The sequence below is a fragment of the Eleutherodactylus coqui genome, chromosome 2, assembly GCF_035609145.1.
Source record: "Eleutherodactylus coqui strain aEleCoq1 chromosome 2, aEleCoq1.hap1, whole genome shotgun sequence".
In the NCBI taxonomy this organism is placed as follows: Eukaryota; Metazoa; Chordata; class Amphibia; order Anura; family Eleutherodactylidae; genus Eleutherodactylus; species Eleutherodactylus coqui.
Genome location: NC_089838.1, coordinates 70,300,931 through 70,321,086, shown reverse-complemented (window position 1 = coordinate 70,321,086; position 20,156 = coordinate 70,300,931). Strand labels below are relative to the sequence as shown.

At 42.9% G+C, this 20,156-nt stretch overlaps 1 long non-coding RNA gene across 1 annotated transcript; it reads left to right on the top strand.

The window, feature by feature from the left end:
- The first annotated feature begins 1,592 nt into the window (after positions 1-1,592).
- LOC136610574 (uncharacterized) lies at positions 1,593-6,749 on the top strand. Its single transcript, XR_010790108.1, has 2 exons — positions 1,593-1,710; positions 6,612-6,749. It is a non-coding gene; the product is annotated as an uncharacterized lncRNA (long non-coding RNA).
- Positions 6,750-20,156: the final 13,407 nt, after the last annotated feature.

The following is a 20,156-nucleotide window of genomic DNA, read 5'->3' as shown; positions in this document are numbered from 1 at the left end:
GCACGAGTTTAAATAAATAAGTGGAAAGATAGGTCTTGCCCTATCTTTTCTTGTAAATAGAAAAGCTATGTGAGAGAAAGATAGGGCAAGTCCTATATTTTCTCTTGCGTAGTATTAACGAACATGAATCCCAATAGTTAAAACGAAACCAATAAAATAAATGGTTTTGTCCCGTTTTGCATCTGTGATTCTGATGGCCACATAATGGTCCACAAACACACCCATGTATTTAAGCCCTTACTGTGATTGGAGGCAGGTAGGCGAGAACAATCCTGGCCCACTCCACTTCTATTCACTTAAATGACTTATATGCTCTACAGTCTTCCTTTGTAGAGGGACCTTTAGTAAGGAGCAAAAGGAAGGAAAACAAGAAAGCAGATTTCCTTCTTCCTTCCTCCTCCCCCTTTTTCCTCTTCTGCTACCTCCTTCTTTTTTCCTCCTCCTCCTCCTCTTTCGTCTTTCTTTTTTCTCCACTTTCTTTTTTTCTCCTTTTCATCTTTTTCACTTCTTTTTAAAAGTAGGAAAAAGAAGAAGAAGAAAATTGTAGAGAGTTTTGGGCTAGCACCAAACCGTACTTTTGCAAGTGTATAAGTTTTTATTACTTTTTTAGGCAAAAAAAGTTTGGGGACGGAGAGGGCAGGAGGAGAAATCTAGGGGTGGAGTCAAAGGGGAGGGACTACTTATGACATCCCTACATCAGACCTACTGAAACATTAAAATAGCCCTAGTTGTAGTCACAGATAGGGAGGGAACAGACCATGGAGGGTCTGACCATTAAGCCAGAAGAGGTTATAGATAAAGGATCCTGATCGATGTTTGAAGGATTCATGAATGAACTTAAATATGGAGTACAGATAGGTAGGTAAACAAGGTGATAATGAGCTTAGTAATAAGAGTCCGTTTACACCAAATGATTTATCTTTGAACCAGAAACGGTGTTAGAGTTCGCTCATTCACTTGTGCAAACTGTTTATACCGGCAGATAGATATTGGTTTAAGAAATCATTCAGTTGTTCACATTCACTGTAGCAGTGAACGACTGAAGGATCGGTATTTAAGCCGAACGATCAGTGAACGAGCCAATGATGATTATTATGCCTGCATATAATGATTAATGAACAAAAGGCAAATGATTTATCGCTCGTCGTTCCATTGTTGGCTGTGATTATCGTTCAATTTCGCTCATTTGAATGATACACCTTCCATGTAAAATGGCCTTTAGAGGTTAATAGAGTGGCAGTTGGTATTTTATGGCATAATTACGCATTACGTTATTTTTAAGCAAGGTAATGCACATGCCAGAGCCAAAGCCAAAACTGGATCCACTAGGGAAGAAAAGTAGAAGTCCATCTTTTATATTTCCCATTCCTATTGAATCCACTTCTGACTTTGGCTCAAAAAACTGCACAAAAAGCTTCAGTGGTGTCTTTCTCCTCAGAAGAAGAAGACAAAACACGGTGTGTGAACCCATTTTTAACCATGTGTTTTAGTGGTGTATTTCTGCGTTTTTTTTCTGAATAGGCTTCTCTATAAAATTTCAAAAATATCAAATAAACTACTGGCGAGTCACAATTTTTTTAAATTTAGGAGAATGGAAAATTATGTCTTGCTAGTATAGAATGTATAAGCAAATGTTGCCAGAGAAGGAGCGGCCAGAGCCGTGCAAGGTGTGCACCAAAAGGAATAGAATTTTCTGAATGTTCTCCTTCGGTGAGTATCGGCAAGCAGCAGTTGGACTGGTTCCTCCTTTACTCATACTGGCAGCTTTCCTGACATGTCTGTCTTAGTAACTACTTATGTTGCCTATAAAATAAAAACACTCAATTGGCCGTTCCTCTGTTAGAGATCCCCAACTACTAACACATTGGACATCCTTTGGCCTTCAGAACTGCAGTAATTCATCATGGCGTCCATCCACAGACATCAGAGATCCAGGGTGTGCCAAGAAAACCTTCCCCACATCATTATTCCACCTCCGCCTGAAATACTGATACCTGATAGGAAGAGTTCATTTATTCATGCTGCTTGCGCCAAATTCTGATCCTCCCCTCAGCACGGTGCAACAGAAATCTGGATTCATCTGAACAGATGATGTTTTCCACTATTAATTGATACACATTTTGAACTCTTTTGCCCACTGGAGTTTTGTGTTCCTATTTCCCTTAGACACAGTGGTGGTCATCTGCTGTTATAGCCCATCCGTGCTAAGAAATGATGAATTGTGCTTTTTGGACATATTAAGTGGAGCACAAGCATTGTATAAGGCTGTAATTGGCTGTAATCGCCTGTTCATCAGAACAATTCTTGACATTCTCCTCTGACCCCTTTTGGTGATGAGTTGTTTACATCCACGGGATCTCCTTTTACTGGATGGTTTTCCTTGCTCACTCTATTCTTAGTATACTATCCAAACCACTGCATGAGAAAATCCCACAAGGTTGGCAGTGAGATTCTGGCCCCGGATAGACTAGCACCAATAACCAGGCGATGGAAGTCACTCAATCCACATTAGATTGGAAAATCTAGTGATCTAACACTGAGCCTGATCCATGGAAAACTTGTTAAGGCCCATTTAGATACAACGATTATCGCTCAAAATCACTCAAAGCCGTCTTTTGAGCGATCATCGTTGTGTGTAACTGTACTGACATCTTGCAGTTTTCGTTAAACCATCGCTCATTGTTGTCTTTCAGCGTGCTGAAAGACAATGATGAGTCTTAGCAGGGATTCACAGCGGGATACAGCTGATACTATTGATTTAGCTGTATCCCGCTCCCCGATGACAGGCGGAGTATAAAGAACGCAGCTTTCCAGCTGCATTCGCCATACCCCGCACGGAGTGCTCGGCTGTATAACAGCCATGGAGAGAACAGTTGGATGCACAAGACAAGCAGGGCCACCCCGCTTGTCTTCTGCATCCTCCGCTCGAAGTGCTCGGCTGTGTGACAGCCGGGCGCTCCCAGCGGGGAACAGCTGGATGCAGAGAACACGCGGGGGGGGGGGGGGGGGGGGGCTGGTGGGCGCTTGTTCTCTGCATCCTCCAGGGGCACAAAGTGATTCGTCAACGTTTGAGCGATCATCTTGCGATGTAAATGACACAACGATTATTGCTCAAAAGACATTTTTTGAGCGATAATCATTGTCTAAATGGGCCTTTACTTGATTTTATGCTGCACTTAGGGTCACAGGTCTAATTTTCATACAGGGAAGTCCAATCATGAGATGGCCAGGGTCTCTGATAAAGAGGCGATTCAAAGTAATTCTTGTATTATTTCACTAAACCAGTATTATTTGACTATAATGCATAACACGATCAAAGGGGTTTACCAGGGAAAATACTATTGATGATCTTTCCTCAGGATAGGCCATCAATAGTTGATTAGCTGGGGTCCACAACTTGGAACCCCGGCCAATCAGCTGACTGGGAACCCACGGGCTGCTCCACAAATATAGTGACAGATACCAGTTCTATACAGGTGCACTGCAGACTGTAGAAGTGATTAGAGTACAGTTATATTTAGTGACTTACAGGTAACATTCTCTTTGGAGTTAATTTTCCACCATTTTTTCCATCAGGCCCGACCTGCATAGAGATTTCTTACCTTTACGATTTGTCTCTGCAAAGTTTGCAACACAAACATCTTTGGGTCTTTGCTTTTCCAGCACCTCACTAACCCTCTACTGACCTACACGAACGCTGCTACTACCCCAATTATGTGCCCATTGCTGCCTTATCTTCACAATCACACCTGCTGTGTGCCACAGTGCCTACAAATACTGTACTTCAGAAATGTTGCCATAACTATAATTAACCTCCCAAAATAGTGCCACACAGACAGCACCTCTAAAAACAATAGTAATAGATAGTGCCCCTTAGAACAGTGCCAAAACACATAGTGCCCCACATCATCCTACGGATGGGAATAGTGCATCACACTGTAAAAGTGCCACCTCTTATATTCCACACATTAGCAGCACTCCTCTTAGTGTCCCATACAATAATATTTACCCTTTTGTGCCCCTACATAGTTATATTACCCCTTTTGTGCTCTCACATAGTAATAATGCCCACAGTACTTACTGTGATCCTTACAAAGCAATGATAGTGCCCTCTTAATAATAATGCCTCCAAGTGCCTCCTTAATAGCAATAGTGCTCTCTAAATAAACTCACTGCCAAAAAAAATCCCACACCTAGGAGGAGTTGTTGGAATTGAATGAAACTTTTGCTGTGTGATTGTAACGTTGATGTAATTACAATATCAGAGCAAAAAGATCATTTATTGCAGAAAACTGAACTTGTGAAGGGAGCCTCTAGAACCCTGTTGTATCACCTCTAGCCTGAATGCAAGATGTGATACGGGGGGCATGGAGGCTCTTGTACCCTACTGGGCCATCTCTAGCTTCGATGTAAGATGTGATATGGATGGGCATGTAGGCTCTTGTACCCTATTGGGCCGCCTCTAGCTTGGATATAAGATGTGATATGGGTGGGTAAGGAAGCATACAGGTTCCATATGGTATCCTACTGCATAACGGTCCACATTTGCTATAACTGAGCTTCTAGATCATGCAAACAGGTAGTTTGTCGAAGTTGGCGTCACATATGGTCCCATACATGTTCTATTGGTGATTAATTGGGTGACTGGGCAGCCACGGAAGCCTGACATGAGAGGCAACACATGTGGCTGCATGATATCATGAACATATTGTTGAGCTGTCATTGTCCCTCGTGCCAATACTAGGGGGTACCGAATGTCATATGTGATGGCCTCACAGAACATCACACCAGCAGGGGGCAATGTGCTGTACAACAGTAAAGGCATGATTGATGGGCTTACCCCTAGGTCTCCAGACATGAACACAGACATTGTCACTGCCCAAAGTACACCTGGATTTGTTGCTGAAGACAATCCGGTTCCACACATTCACAATACCGCTGAAAACAGAGGCAACAGTGGGTTAATGTCAAACGCATTACATGTAATGTGCATCATGAGACCAAATATCCTTCAGTCAAGAAAATGGTTCTGACAGACACAGGGGCCAGTAACAATGTGCTACCTGTCTCTGGATGGCGGACAACAAAACATTTAGAACGGCTCAAGTTTGTCAGACAATCCTCTCTACTGGTGGTCTGAGCATCCTGAGCCTGGTCGCCTTGTGAGCCCTCACACATCCACTGGTCCTAGCACCAACTAACAGTCTTGTCAGAATGGCCCAGTGGCGGGCAATTCATCAATACGACCATCCAGTTTCTTGCATTGTAATATTGCGCCCCTCCCAAATTGCATCATAGAGGTATCTAGTGGTCAACAAGCTATACACAAGTGGAAAAAGAGGTCACTACACACAAGGAGCCTCTGAGAGCCTTTTATAGGCCAAGGGTGGAATCACTTTAAGGGTGAAGTCACACGAACGTATATCGGCTCGGTTTTCACGCCGAGCCGATATACGTTGTCCTCGGGTGCAGGGGGGGAGGATGGAAGAGCCAGAAGCAGGAACTGAGGCTCCCGCCCCCTCTCTGCCTCCTCTCCACCCCTCTGCACTATTTGCAATGAGAGGAGGCGGAACGGGGGTGGGGCTAAAGTCCGGGAATTTGCCCCGCCCCTGTCCCGCCTCTCCCCATTGCAAATAATGCAGAGGGGCAGAGAGGAGACAGAGAGGGGGCGGGAGCTCAGTTCCTGCTCCTGCGCTCTTCCATCCTCCCCCCCTGCACACGAGGAGGACATATATCGGCTCGGCATGAAAACCGAGCCGATATACGTTCGTGTGACTTCACCCTAAGGGTCTCAGGTGGCAAGACTAATCTTGTTCATCTAATCACGCCACAACTCTAATCATTTACACATCCGCCTGAGATGTAATTGCATGCCAGGTTTTGCAGCAAAACGACAACTCCTTCTAGGGGCTTAATTTGTTTTTTACAACGTGTAGTAATTATGCACCTTAATAATAATTGTACCCTCAAGTGCCTCTTTAATTTTAACAATATACCCAAAATAGAAATTATGCTCCCCAAGGCTCCGTTTAGTAGCTTTTGTGCCCCCAAGTTGTCCCCAGTAATAATTGTGCCCCACAGGTGATCCTTCAATAGTAATTGTGTCCCCGAAATGCCAAAAAATAAAACTACACTTAGCTAATCATGACGGTGCAGAGTCCTTTTCTGGCCCAGCATAGGTGGTGCAATAGAGTGATGTCATCGTCGGAATGCTGAAAATCGCAGCCTCAGGCTCAGCTCCTGTAGGTAGCAGGATGCCGGTAGACGGAAGTGACAGCACCACAGACCAGGATGCCAAGTAGCTTCAAACACCTACAGGGGGCCCAACCCGGGGAGCATCTGCCTCCAATGGCCAGCCCACCCCTGGTTTCATTTATACAAGTTGTGTGGCCAGTAACTGGTGTAATTCTGGGTAAGACTGTGTGCGGCTGCAGGGGATTCTCTGCAACTGGACCACCCAATATCATGTTGTATTTCTCACTGTCAATCGCATATCTGAGCTAGAAATGGGGTTAGCGGCTCGTGTCTCTGTAATGACGCTATTATGTTTTTCCTCATGTTATCTTGTACACAATAAGTATCTCCATTAACCATATCATTTTTTTCTTTAGGTTTTTATTGCCATCTACGATGAATGCCCATGTGAAAGAGGGCTTGTTTGTGAAGTAGATGGGAGCAACACAAACTCAGATTTCAGAATTTGCAAAGACCCAAACAAAGCTAAATAAAATGAACCCAACAGCTAACAATGTATTGGGGTTTCCAGACTTCTGTTCTGTATATAAAGGTTTTCATCACATATGTGAGAAGTTATACTACTTCTAATAGCAGTATGTTTTGTCTTTCAGTTCTTCATGATCTTCAATTTTTCAGAATCTCTGATTCCTTCAGTAAATCCAAAAACATTCATAGGACACTTTTAGTGCAGATGTCTCTGTGGTGGATTCTTTTGTCACATGTGAGAGCATCCTAAGTGCATGTTGCCCCCATATACATCTAGCACTTATCCAGGAGACCTCTGTGGGCCTCAGAGTTCAGTAGAATGGGGGTTCCGACTACCAGTCCATTCACACACCTCTTCCCCCCTAAAAGTATGTCAGCTGTACTGCACTAAAGGACATTGCTTCACAGTAAGGGGTGCTGTGCAGACAGCGCCCCTGCAAGTCTCCTACACAGTGGCATAGCAATAGTGGTTGCAGAGGCTATAATTGCACCTGGGCACATAGGTTAGGGTAGCCCACGGGCCCCTCTAACCACTAATATTGCTAAGCTTCAGTCCAGACGTATTGCAGGGTTTTTTTTATTCTCTACTAGCTTACCCATCGCGCGTTGCTGCGAAGACAGACAGACATACATTCATTCGTTTTTATATATCTAGATAACAACCAATCACAGCGCAGCTTTCATGTTACCTCAGTGGTATAATATATAACAACCAATTACAGCGCAGCTTTCATGTTACCTCAGTGGTATAATATATAACAACCAATCACAGCGCAGCTTTCATGTTACCTCAGTGGTATAATATATAACAACCAATCACAGCGCAGCTTTCATGTTACCTCAGCAGTAAGAGAAATAACAACCAATCACAGCGCAACTTTTATTCTGCCTCAGCAATATAAAAAATAGCAACCAATCACAGCGCAGCTTTCATGTTACCTCTGCGGTATTATATATAGCAACCAATCACAACGCAGCTTTCATGTTACCTCAGTGGTATAATATATAACAACGAATCGCAGCACAGCTTCCATGCAACCTCAGTAGTATAAGAAGTAGCCATCAATCATAGCGCAGCTTTCATGTTACCTTAGCAGTATAAGAAATAGCAACCAATCACAGCACAGCTTTCATTTTACCTCAGCATTCTCAATATCCAGCAATTGTCTTGCGAAACGTTCGGCGGATGCATCATTTTGTAGTAGAACACGCATCCCGTTGCTCGTAATGCCTTTTGCTTTTGTGCTTGAGATGGAAATCAAACAATCTTTGTCTGGGGGGGCATAACTGTCGACGATGCTCGCACGCGCGCCACCTATCGTAGGATAGATGTACTATGCCAGTAATCTTCCCAGGAGTGTACTCAACAACTTCCCAAAGTCTCATGGCAATTGGATGAATGGTGTAGTAATGCATAAAGGACAGACAGACAGACATACATTCATTTATATATATCAGGAAGTGAGAGAATTAGATTCCGAACGTAAAATTTGGACGCTAATTGTTTTGCGCTTAGAATTGAATAATTGACTTGGGACACATTAGCGTTTCCTATTTATGACATAATCAATGCCCGTGCCAAATTTCAAGTTTCTATGTGAGAAAATTACATTCCGTACGTAAAATTTGGCCGCTAATTGTTTTGCGCATACAATTGAATAATCGAGTTGGGACCCATTAGCTTTTCCTATTTATGACATAATCAATGCCCGTGCCAAATTTCAAGTTTCTATGACATTGGGAAGCGAGAAAATTAGATTCCGTACGTAAAATTTGGACGCTTATTCTTTGGCGCTTACAATTGAATAATCGAGTTGGGACCCATTAACGTTTCCTATTTATGACATAATCAATGTTCGTGCCAAATTTCAAGTTTCCATGACATTGGGAAGCGAGAAAATTAGATTCCGTACGTAAAATTTGGACGTTAATTCTTTTGCGCATAGAATTGAATAATTGAGTTGGGACCTATTAACTTTTCCTATTTATGACATAATCAATGCTCGTGCCAAATTTCATGTTTCTAACCCGTCGCACGTTGCTGCGAAGACAGACATACATACATACATTCGTTTTTATATATCTAGATAACAACCAATCACAGCGCAGCTTTCAAGTTACCTCAGCGGTATAATATATAACAACCAATCACAGCACAGCAGCTTTCATGTTACCTCAGCAGTATAATATATAGCAACCAATCACAGCACAGCTTTCATGTTACCTCAGCAGTATAAGAAATAGCAACCAATCACAGCACAGCTTTCATTTTACCTCAGCAGTATAAGAAATAGCAATCAATGACAGCACAGCTTTCATTTTACCTCAGCATTCTCAATATCCAGCAATTGTCTTGCGAAACGTTCGGCGGATGCATCATTTTGTAGTTGAACACGCTTGCTCGTAATGCCTTTTGCTTTTGTGCTTGAGATGGAAATCAAACGATCGTTGTCTGGGGGGCATAACTGTCGACGATGCTCGCACGCGCGCCATTTATCATAGCATAAATGTACTATGCCTATAATCTTCCCAGGAGTGTACTCAACAACTTCCCAAAGTTTCATGGTGATTAGATGAATGGTGTAGTAGCGCCAAAAGGACAGACAGACAGACATACATTCATTTATATATATCAGGAAGTGAGAGAATTAGATTCCGTACGTAAAATATGTAAAATTTGGACGCTAATTTTTTGGCGCTTATAATTGAATAATCGAGCTGGGACCTATTAGCTTTTCCTATTTTTGACATAATCAATGCTCGTGCCAAATTTCAAGTTTCTATTAAATTGGGAAGTGAGAGAATTAGATTCCGTACGTAAAATTTGGACGCTAATTCTTTGGCGCTTAGATTTGAATAATCGAGTTGGGACCCATTAACTTTTCCTACTTATGACATAATCAATGCTCGTGCCAAATTTCAAGTTTCTATGACATTGGGAAGCGAGAAAATTAGATTCCGTATGTAAAATTTGGATGCTAATTCTTTGGCGCTTACAATTGAATAATCGAGTTAGGACCCATTAGCTTTTCCTATTTATGACATAATCAATGCTGCTGCCAAATTTCATGTTTCTACAACATCAGGAAGTGAGAGAATTAGTGGCAATGATGGAAATCGAACGATCTACGTGGGGGGGGCGTAACTGTCGATGACGCTCGCAGGCGCGCCATTTATCGTAGCATAAATGTACTATGCCTGTAATCTTCCCAGGAGTGTACTCAACAACTTCCCAAAGTTTCATGGCGATCGGATGAATGGTGTAGTAGCGCATAAAGGACAAACAGACAGACAGACAGACACACAGACAGACATACATTCAATTTTATATATATAGATTACATCTTATGACTTGCAGTGAATGTAATAAACAATGACATACAAGCTTCCATGGACTGCAGGTCCCTGTGTGGAAGACTCACATCAACTTGCAAATGCAGACAACCTTCTTCCTGTCACTGCAGAAGGTCCCTAAGGTGTTGTCTGTCAGAAATCCCTCAATGTGTAATGTGCCCCCCCCCCCTTCCTCACAGCCTTTGAAATATCTACATTGAATAACCCTCAAGGGTGACTTCACACTTGCAATTGCTATATGGCTGCTGCCTTTTTTTAACGGGACTGTCAATGGGACTTCCTAATGTTAAAAACGCATCGCACAAAAATCGCAAAGCACAAACTTACAATATTTGTGCGATGCGTTTTTAACATTAGAAAGTCCTTTTGACATTCGCATTAATAAATGGATGGGTTTTTACGCCCAGCAGATATATGGTGTCCCTCTGCAGGGGGAGGAGGCTGGAAGAGCTGGGAGATGTGCACTGAGCTCCCACTCCCTCTTCGCCCCCTGCCACTATTTGCAATGGGAAGGGGCCGAATGGGGCGGAGCTAAATCCCGAAGCTTAGTGCTGAGGAGTGGAGAGGGGGCAGAGCTCAGTTCCTGCTCCCGACTCTTCCAGCCCCCTCCCCCTGCACAGAGGGACACCGTATATCGGCCGGCGTGAATACCCAGCCGATATACGGTCGTCTGAATAAGCCCTACCCACTAGCGTCTTTTTAATGCTGCGATATCGTTGCATTTTGTTTTCTTTTCAATGGGACTTTCTAATGTTAAAATCTCATCACACAAAAATCGCAAGTTTGTGCCTCTGCAATTTTTGTGCAATGCGATTTTAACATAAGAAAGTCCCATTGGCATTTGCATAAAAAAAAAAATGCAGCGGTATCACAGCGTTAGAAAAAAACGTTAGTGGGTAAAAGCCCTTCGGTTGCCTTCAGACTTGGTAGAAAATCACTAAATTTTTGAGCAATGTGAGTGAAAATGCAGAATTGTGAAACCAATGATTTTCAATGGTTTCATTCCCATTTGCGATGTTTTCACTCATGCAATCTGGAGTTAAAAAAAATAAATTAATCGCAGCATGTCCTATCACTCTGCGTTTTGCTTCTTTTTATCCCCCATCTTTCCCTATGGAACCTCCTCAGAATAGCAAAGCACGAATTAGCAATTTTTGTGCAATGCATTTTTACCATTAGAAACTCTTATTGTCTATCACGATAAAAAGGCGCGAGAAAATCGCAAGTGATAGCAAGAAAAAGCATAGCTGACGCTCAGACATCTCATGGGCAAAATTGTGTTTTCACTGTGATTTTCTAGGGACGATATCGCAATCTCCAGTGTGAAGGACCCCTTAGGCCGGCAGCGCACAAACGGGTTGGATTACGCATGCGAGAGCCAGAAGTGGAATCCATCTCCGACCGCGGCTGGCGACCCTGCGTACCCGTTAAATTCTGTATTGCGGATGACCGTGGACACTCACCGTCGGTCATGCACACTATAGATTTTTTTCTATTTTCCCCGTGCTGTCGCTAGTCGATGCTGCTGGTGTCCACAACCTATCCACAGTGTCAATTGCAGATGGGCTGCGGATCGGACGGCTTCCATTGTAGGAGCCCCTGCTCCTACATTACAAAGTGCCCTATGGATGAGTCCTATAGAAAATTGTGCCCCAATATATACTGACCAGTTTACTATTTTTACCTATTCCTATTTGGAGTTTAACTCTGCTTCTAGACCACCCCCCGCCCGATAGTCATCAGCCTCAGGGAGGTTTAACATGGGCAAGAAATGGCGAGTCAGTAAAAAAGCTGAATATGAAACCAATGATGTACAAGGGTTTCCTTCCCATCTGCGATGTTTTCACTCATGCAATGTTGAGAGAACAAAAAATCGTGGCATGCTCTATCTTTCTGCGATGTGCGTTTTTTAAATCTCTCATGTTTCCCTATGGAGCCTGCGTTTTATCGCATTCGTTGCGTTGTGATTTTAACATTAGAAAGTCCTATTGATTTTTGCATTAAAAATTGCGATTTTTAACGCGGGCGGCCGCAATGCGATGCGAGATTATTCTAATTTTAAAAAAAACATCGCCCAAAAATTGGAGGAATAAAGACGTGATTTTGCCGCGATTTTCTCACGGCAAAAATCGCAATTCCCCGTGTGAAACTAGGCTCATACTGACTGGCACGATTACATCATCACATCAAACAGCATGCGGCAATGCAGGGTGTCAAATAGGTGGCCTCCCCAGACCAGAACACTAAATTAATTCAGACCCCAGACCAGAGCCCTAAATACAATCAGACATCAAGCAGACAAAAAGAATACTTTGTAACAGAAAGAGGTAAAAAGTCCTTCAGTCAATCCAACTCTACGCTTATAGGGATGAGAAAATAAAACGTTTCCTGGATGTATGGCAGCCATGGTTAAATCATACTCAGCCAGAAGAGGCATGCAGGCTATTGGGGGAGCTGACCAATCCTGCGAGGAGGTAGAGGCTTTAAGGTGTGAACAGACAGAAGACTCTGGTGCCTCCTGGTATAACGATAATATGTCGCAGTAAGAGCTTATCAGTTGTGGGATTGTTTTGACAATAGGAAGGAATGGATCTACCCCCCCCCCCCCCCCCCCCCCCATCCCGCCTTCCTCCTCCACCCCCTCCTTTTCTCTCCCCACCAGTTAAATTTTAAATCCAGTTTCCCTAAGGCTGGGTTCACACAAGGGCAGATTTGCTGCGGTTTTGCCGTGGTTTGCCGTTGCATATCCGCACTGCGGCAAAACCGCTGCGTTTGCAGTGCAATGCAGCACAAATGTGTTTGGGTAAAAAGCTGTTCTCACCGGACGGATTTTTTCTGCACAGCCGCAGTGCGGAAATGTAACTGTGGCGCGGTTTTTCAAGACGCAGCATGCCCATTATTTGACTTTTACGCAGCGCTTTTTTGTCCGTAAACCTCTATGGACGGAGCAAAATCCGCACTAAAATACACAGCAAAAGTAAAAAAGCGCTGCAAAAAAAACGCTTGCGGATTTTTCCGCAAGACAAAAATAACCTTTGAAGTGGTTTTGCCGCAGAAGCAGTTCTTCTGCGGCAAAGCAGCAACAGAAAAAGCGCAGCAAAACCGCAACAAATCCGCCCTGTGTGAACCCAGCCTAAGAAATCTTTGCTTCACATTTTACTATTATTGGTTCAAATGTTGATGTTTCTGATAATTATTAAATGGCGGAGGGAAGCAAGTCAGGGGTCAGCAATCTGTTATTAAGTAACATATTTGTTGTATAACGACTGCTGTGAGATTTGTACGTTAATGTTTTATTACTATCTATATATATATAAAATTGAATGTATGTCTGTCTGTGTGTGTGTGTGTCTGTCTGTTTGTCCTTTATGCGCTACTACACCATTCATCCGATCGCCATGAAACTTTGGGAAGTTGTTGAGTACACTCCTGGGAAGATTATAGGCATAGTACAAATATTCTATGATAAATGGCGCGCGCGAGCGTCGCCGACAGTTACGCCCACCCCCCCCCCACACGTAGATCGTTCGATTTCCATCATTGCCACTAATTCTCTCACTTCCCGATGTTGTAGAAACGTAAAATTTGGCACGAGCATTGATTATGTCATAAATAGGAAAAGTTAATGGGTCCCAACTCGATTATTCAATTCTAAGCGCAAAAGAATTACCGTCCAACTTTCACGTACGGAATCAAATTTTTTCACTTACCAATGTAATTTGCAGAAGCATTGATTATGTCATAAATAGGAAAAGCTAATGCGTCCCAACTCGATTATTCAATTTTAAGCGCCAAAGAATTGGCGTCCAAATTTTACGTACGGAATCTAATTTTCTCGCTTCCCAATGTCATAGAAACTTGAAATTTGGCAGGAGCATTGATTATGTCATAAATAGGAAAAGCTATTGGGTCCCAACTCGATTATTCAATTCTAAGCACCAAACAATTAGCGTCCAAATTTTACGTACGGAGTCTAATTTTCTCACTTCCCAATGTCATAGAAACTTGAAATTTGGCATGAGCATTGATTATGTCATAAATAGGAAAAGCTAATGGGTCCCAACTCGATTACTCAATTCTAAGCGCCAAACAATTAGCGTCCAAATTTTACGTACGGAGTCTAGTTTTCTCACTTCCCAATGTCATAGAAACTTGAAATTTGGCATGAGCATTGATTATGTCATAAATAGGAAAAGCTAATGGGTCCCAACTCGATTATTCAATTCTAAGCGCAAAAGAATTACCATCCAAATTTCACGTACGGAATCAAATTTTTTCACTTACCAATGTAATTTGGCAGAAGCATTGATTATGTCATAAATAGGAAAAGCTAATGGGTCCCAACTCAATTATTCAATTCTAAGCGCCAAAGAATTAGCGTCCAAATTTTACGTACGGAATCTAATTCTCTCACTTCCCAATGTCATAGAAACTTGAAATTTAGCACGAGCATTGATTATGTCATAAATAGGAAAAGTTAATAGGTCCCAACTCGATTATTCAATTCTAAGCGCAAAAGAATTAGCGTCCAAATTTTACGTATGGAATCTAATTCTCTCACTTCCTGATGTCCTCTATATATATAAAAAGGAATGTATGTCTGTCTGTCTGTCCTTTTTGCGCTACTACACCATTCATCCAATCACCATGAAACTTTGGGAAGTTGTTGAGTACACTCCTGGGAAGATTACTGGCATAGTACATCTATCCTACGATAGGTGGTGTGCGTGTGAGCATCGTCGACAGTTATGCCCCCCAGACAAAGATCGTTTGATTTCCATCTCAAGCACAAAAGCAAAAGGCATTACGAGCAACGGGATGCGTGTTCTACTACAAAATGATGCATCCGCCGAACGTTTCGCTAGACAATTGCTGGATATTGAGAATGCTGAGGTAAAATGAAAGCTGTGCTGTCATTGGTTGCTATTTCTTATACTGCTAAGGTAACATGAAAGCTGTGCTGTGATTGGTTGCTATATATTATACCACTGAGGTAAAATGAATGCTGCGTTGTGATTGGTTGTTATATATTATACTGCTAAGGTAACATGAAAGCTGCATTGTGATTGGTTGTTATATATTATAAAGCTGAGGTAACTTGTAAGCTGCACTGCGATTGGTTGTTATATATTATACCACTGAGGTAATATGAAAGCTGCGCTGTGATAGGTTGTTATCTATATATATAAAAACGAATGTATGTATGTCTGTCTTCGCAGCAACGCGTGACGGGTAAGCTAGTCTTCAATAAAAATCATTGAACAGTACACATTCTGTAAAGTAAGGGTCCGTTTAGACCTGCTGACTTCATGTGAATGAGCGATGATGTCAGAGTTCACTCGGGCAGCCTGCTTATACAGCAGATACATCGTTGGCCCGAGAACTCATTCAGTTGTTCATTCACTATATAAGTGAGAATGACTGAACGAGCGCTATCTATACTGAACGATTAGTGAACGAGTCAACGATGATTTTTATGACTGCAGAAAGTGAATGATTAAAGGGGTTGTCCCGCGCCGAAACTGGTTTTGTTTTTTTTCAACCCCCCCCCACCCCCGTTCGGCGCGAGACAACCCTGATGCAGGGACCTAAAGAAAAATCCGCACCTCGCTTACCTGAATCCCCGCGCTCCGGTGACTTCTTACTTACCGGCTGAAGATGGCCGCCGGGATCTTCTCCCTCGGTGGACCGCAGGGCTTCTGTGCGGTCCATTGCCGATTCCAGCCTCCTGATTGGCTGGAATCGGCACGTGACGGGGCGGAGCTACACGGAGTCGGCATCCTGCACGAGCGGCCCCATTGAGAAAAGAAGAAGACCCGGACTGCGCAAGCGCGGCTAATTTGGCCATTAGACGCCGAAAATTAGGCGGGCTCCATGGAAACGAGGACGCTAGCAACGGAACAGGTAAGTGAAAAACTTCTTATAACTTCTGTATGGCTCATAATTAATGCACAATGTACATTACAAAGTGCATTAATATGGCCATACAGAAGTGTATAGACCCACTTGCTGCCGCAGGACAACCCCTTTAACAAAGAGCGAATGATTTTTATGTGTTTACACTGAACGATTATCATTCATTTTAGTTTGTTTGAACAACGCTTTTCTGTGTAGAAGAGCATTAAGAATGATTTCAGAAAGTGAAGGCGACTGACTACAAATTATATTCTGCAGCAGAACAACGACCTCAAACATACAGCCAAGGTCATTAGGAACTATCTTCAGTGTAATGAAGAACAGGGGGTCCTGTCAGGGCCAGATGAAAGTTGCCCAATGTATGGAGCAGTTTACTATGCTGCCTTCTCCTCCACTCCCCTCCCCCATGGTAATGGTTGATAGTGTGGTGCTGCGCCAAATGTTTAGGCCACGTCCCTTTTACAGTAACTCATGACCTTTGTAGACCCTCACAGTAATAGTGCTCACTACTGACCCCTTCATAGTATATCTCTAAATAATAGTTACCAGCTCTATAAGGTTATACTGATTACAGTGCAGTTACTTCAAGTGATCACAGGTGGCGTCATCTCTGATTGGTGTCATTCTCTCTCTTTTCTTCTCTATCTGTTCCCAGACCACCACAATGACTCCTCCCAGCTGCAGCTTGTCTCTGCAGAATTTGACACAGAAATCTTTGCCTCCTTGCTTTTCCATTACCCTCCCAACATTTTCCACACCTCTACACAATCCATAGTGCCCTGGATAGTAATTAGGCCCCACACTTCAAGTGCTGCTTTTAGTGCCCTCAACACAGTAAAAGTGCCCCACTTTCTGCTCCCATCAGTAATAATGATGCATTTTCTGTTCCAATAAATAAAAATGCCCCTTTTCTGCCCCATGAGTAATAACGTTCCCTTTCTACCCTCAGAATTAATAATGCCATATTTGCTGCCCCGTAATTACGATAATACTGCCCCTCTTCTGCTCCTGTAATAAATAATGCCCCTCTTTCTGTCCCATTAATAGATAAAGCCATCACTTCTACCCCCATATGGAAGAGTGACAACTTTTCTGCTTCCTTTGTAATACATGCCCAGTGCTAGTGCTAGCCATTCTCTGGTCAGTGCTAGTTATGTCTCACAGCACACAGCACATGGGAAAAAGGCAGAGGATGAAGAGCGGTATGGACTGGCATGGGGGAGTGCTGTGCAAGGCAAGTTCATCACCGGGACTGCCCTGAGCACAGGGGAACGCGGGGCCTGAAGCCAGTGCTCCATTAGCACTATTATTAATCCGACCATGGGTCCTGGAAGTGATGATATGGCCCTTCTGATCTTAACATCATCGAGTCTGTCTGGGATTACATGAGAAGGCAGAAGGATTTGAGCAAGCCTACATTCACAGAAGATCTGTGTTTAGTTCTCCAAGTTTTTTTCTAAAAAAACAGCCCTGCCGAGCTCCATCAAAAACTGGGTGCAAGTGTACCTAGAAGAATTGATGTTTTTTTTAAAGCAAATGGTAGTCACACCAAATATTTACATAATTAAATATTTAAATGATTTACAGTTCTCTTTTTTTCATGCAGTTTGGTAATTGACAAATTGACTTTGCAGCATTTTTCCCCCCACCTGCTTAAAACTTTTGCGCAGTACTGTACATTAAATCGGATGTTCGCCACCAACCTTTTTTATTGTGCTTACAAAAAAAATAGGGTATGCACACCCAGGGCCCCATAGAAGTCTGTGGGAGATGCACAAATGCACAATATGCTGCACAGTTCTGTGATAAAGAGGACCACATTAGGCTAAATAGTGTGCAGGTGTGGTGTCCGCGAATATGTGAACAAGTCCTGCGTTCTGAAAAAAGTACAATACTATGTGTCGATACTGAGGCGAGCATATTGGCGCATACACTAATCTGAAGCTGCTTTTACTATAAGACAGGGCTAGATTGAGGTCTGTGCACACAAAGTAGAGAAATACCATAATTCTACTCAGAAATTTGCAAAGTGAGGACGGTGCAGGAATATGGCAGCAGAAACATGTCAAGTCCTTTACAGCAGTTCAACTTTATTGTACATATTCTCACACCATGGGATGGTGCATTCACTTCAGACGTTGCATACAACAGGTAACAGGCCTTATGGCCATGAGGGTTAAAGGGGTATTGCTATTGATGATCTACTTTCAGGATAGGTCATCAGTTGTTGATCGGCTGGGTTTCACTGCTCAGGATCCCGGACAATCAACTGATCTTGCGGCCCTATGTCAGTGCTGCGAGCTGGACATCATCATCAGCAGATATACCCAATAGTGTAATAGACGACTTTACTCCCATTGAAATTAATGTGAGAAGCAGTCTACTTTACTTCCCTCCTGACCACTGATGGCAATGAAATCCAGCCCCTCTGCACAAACAGTGGGCTGAAGGATAAGCCAATCAGTGAGGATCCTGAAGGGAGGACTATCACATCAACTATTGATGACCTACTTTTAAGATATGTAGCAATTCTATGTAATAATCGGTATGCTTGCTAAGACAAAGCCACTGGAGCCTTGAACTATGCAAAGATGTTACGTCACGTCAAGGCCCATTTACACGCAACAGTTATCCCTCAAAATTTGTTCAAACGAACAAATTTGAGCAGTAATTGTCACGTGTAAATGCAAAGCCATCGTGCACAATTCGTTCATTTGTCATTTATCCCTGAGTTTCAGCCCGCATAAAAATAGTCATTAATTTGTTGTTATTTAAATGCAAAAGCAATTTACTAAGTCATTTGAAAGACAACAAGATTGGTGGGGACGGGTGATTGTTTGCCAAGCTACACACAATGACTACTTGTTTACTCATGCTGGCAGAAGACAATGGCTTATCTTCACACTAATTAAAAACCTGCAGGCTAGAAATTCCTCACAAAAACACCCACACATCTGAGCAAAACAACATGTACAGCATTTACTTTAGCTAATTAGGGAAATGGAGAGGACTTCAAACGATTATCTGGGGGAAGAAACAATGATGGAAGTGCGCTCCAGGATCGTTAAAGGGGTTGTCTTGCGCCGAAACGTTTTTTTTTTTCCATAGGCCCCCCCCGTTCGGCGCTGGACAACCCCAAAGGATGTGTTAAAAAAAAACAACATTTTATTACTTACCTGAATCCCCGCTCTGCGACGTCTTCCTTCTTCCTTCTTCTTCCTTCACCAAGATGGGCGCCGGGATCTTCACCCACGATGCACCGCGGGTCTTCTCCCATGGTGCACCGTGGGCTCTGTGCGGTCCATTGCCGATTCCAGCCTCCTGATTGGCTGGAATCGGCACACGTGACGGGGCGGAGCTACGAGGACCAGCTCTCCGGCACGAGCGGCCCCATTCACCAGGAAGAAGACCGCACAGCGCAAGCGCGTCTAAAAAAGCAAGAAGACATCAGAATTAGACGGATCCATGGCGACGGGGACGCTAGCAACGGAGCAGGTAAGTGAATAACTTCTGTATGGCTCATATTTAATGCACGATGTATATTACAAAGTGCATTAATATGGCCATACAGAAGTGTATAACCCCACTTGCTGCCGCGAGACAACCCCTTTAAGGATAAGACCACTCGAGCTTGATAAAGACCTGTTTACATAAGTCGAAACGTCACCAGCTGTTTTATTACAGAGGATTAAAGAGTAACTTTTTAATACATCTTATGCTGCTGGAAATATGTATTTTTGCTGAATGTGATGAGGGTCTTGATGCTGACAGGTTCTGGTTTTTGCATTTCCCTCCTCGCCTAAAAAAGGTTTTAGAGCACCAGAGGACAATTTTTGCCTTCATTTGCTGCTGTGTATCTACTTTTCTACAGTGATATTTCACTGATAAAGGGCACTCAGTGAATCGGTTACGTTTCTGTGTTATAGATCATGTACCTCCTTCCATTAGAGGTGATGACCGCATTAGGGCTCACAAGAGAAAGGAACTAAGATGGATCTTTCTTCGTGACAGCATGTCCCTGAAGGGATTAAATTTAGTATATAATATCTATCCATATATTTTAGATCAAAGGTTCCTTGTTGCTATGCTTTGGTATATTCATTTTATACACAATTTTGCAGTGTACAGAAGTTTCTAGACATTTCTGAATGATCTATGAATAT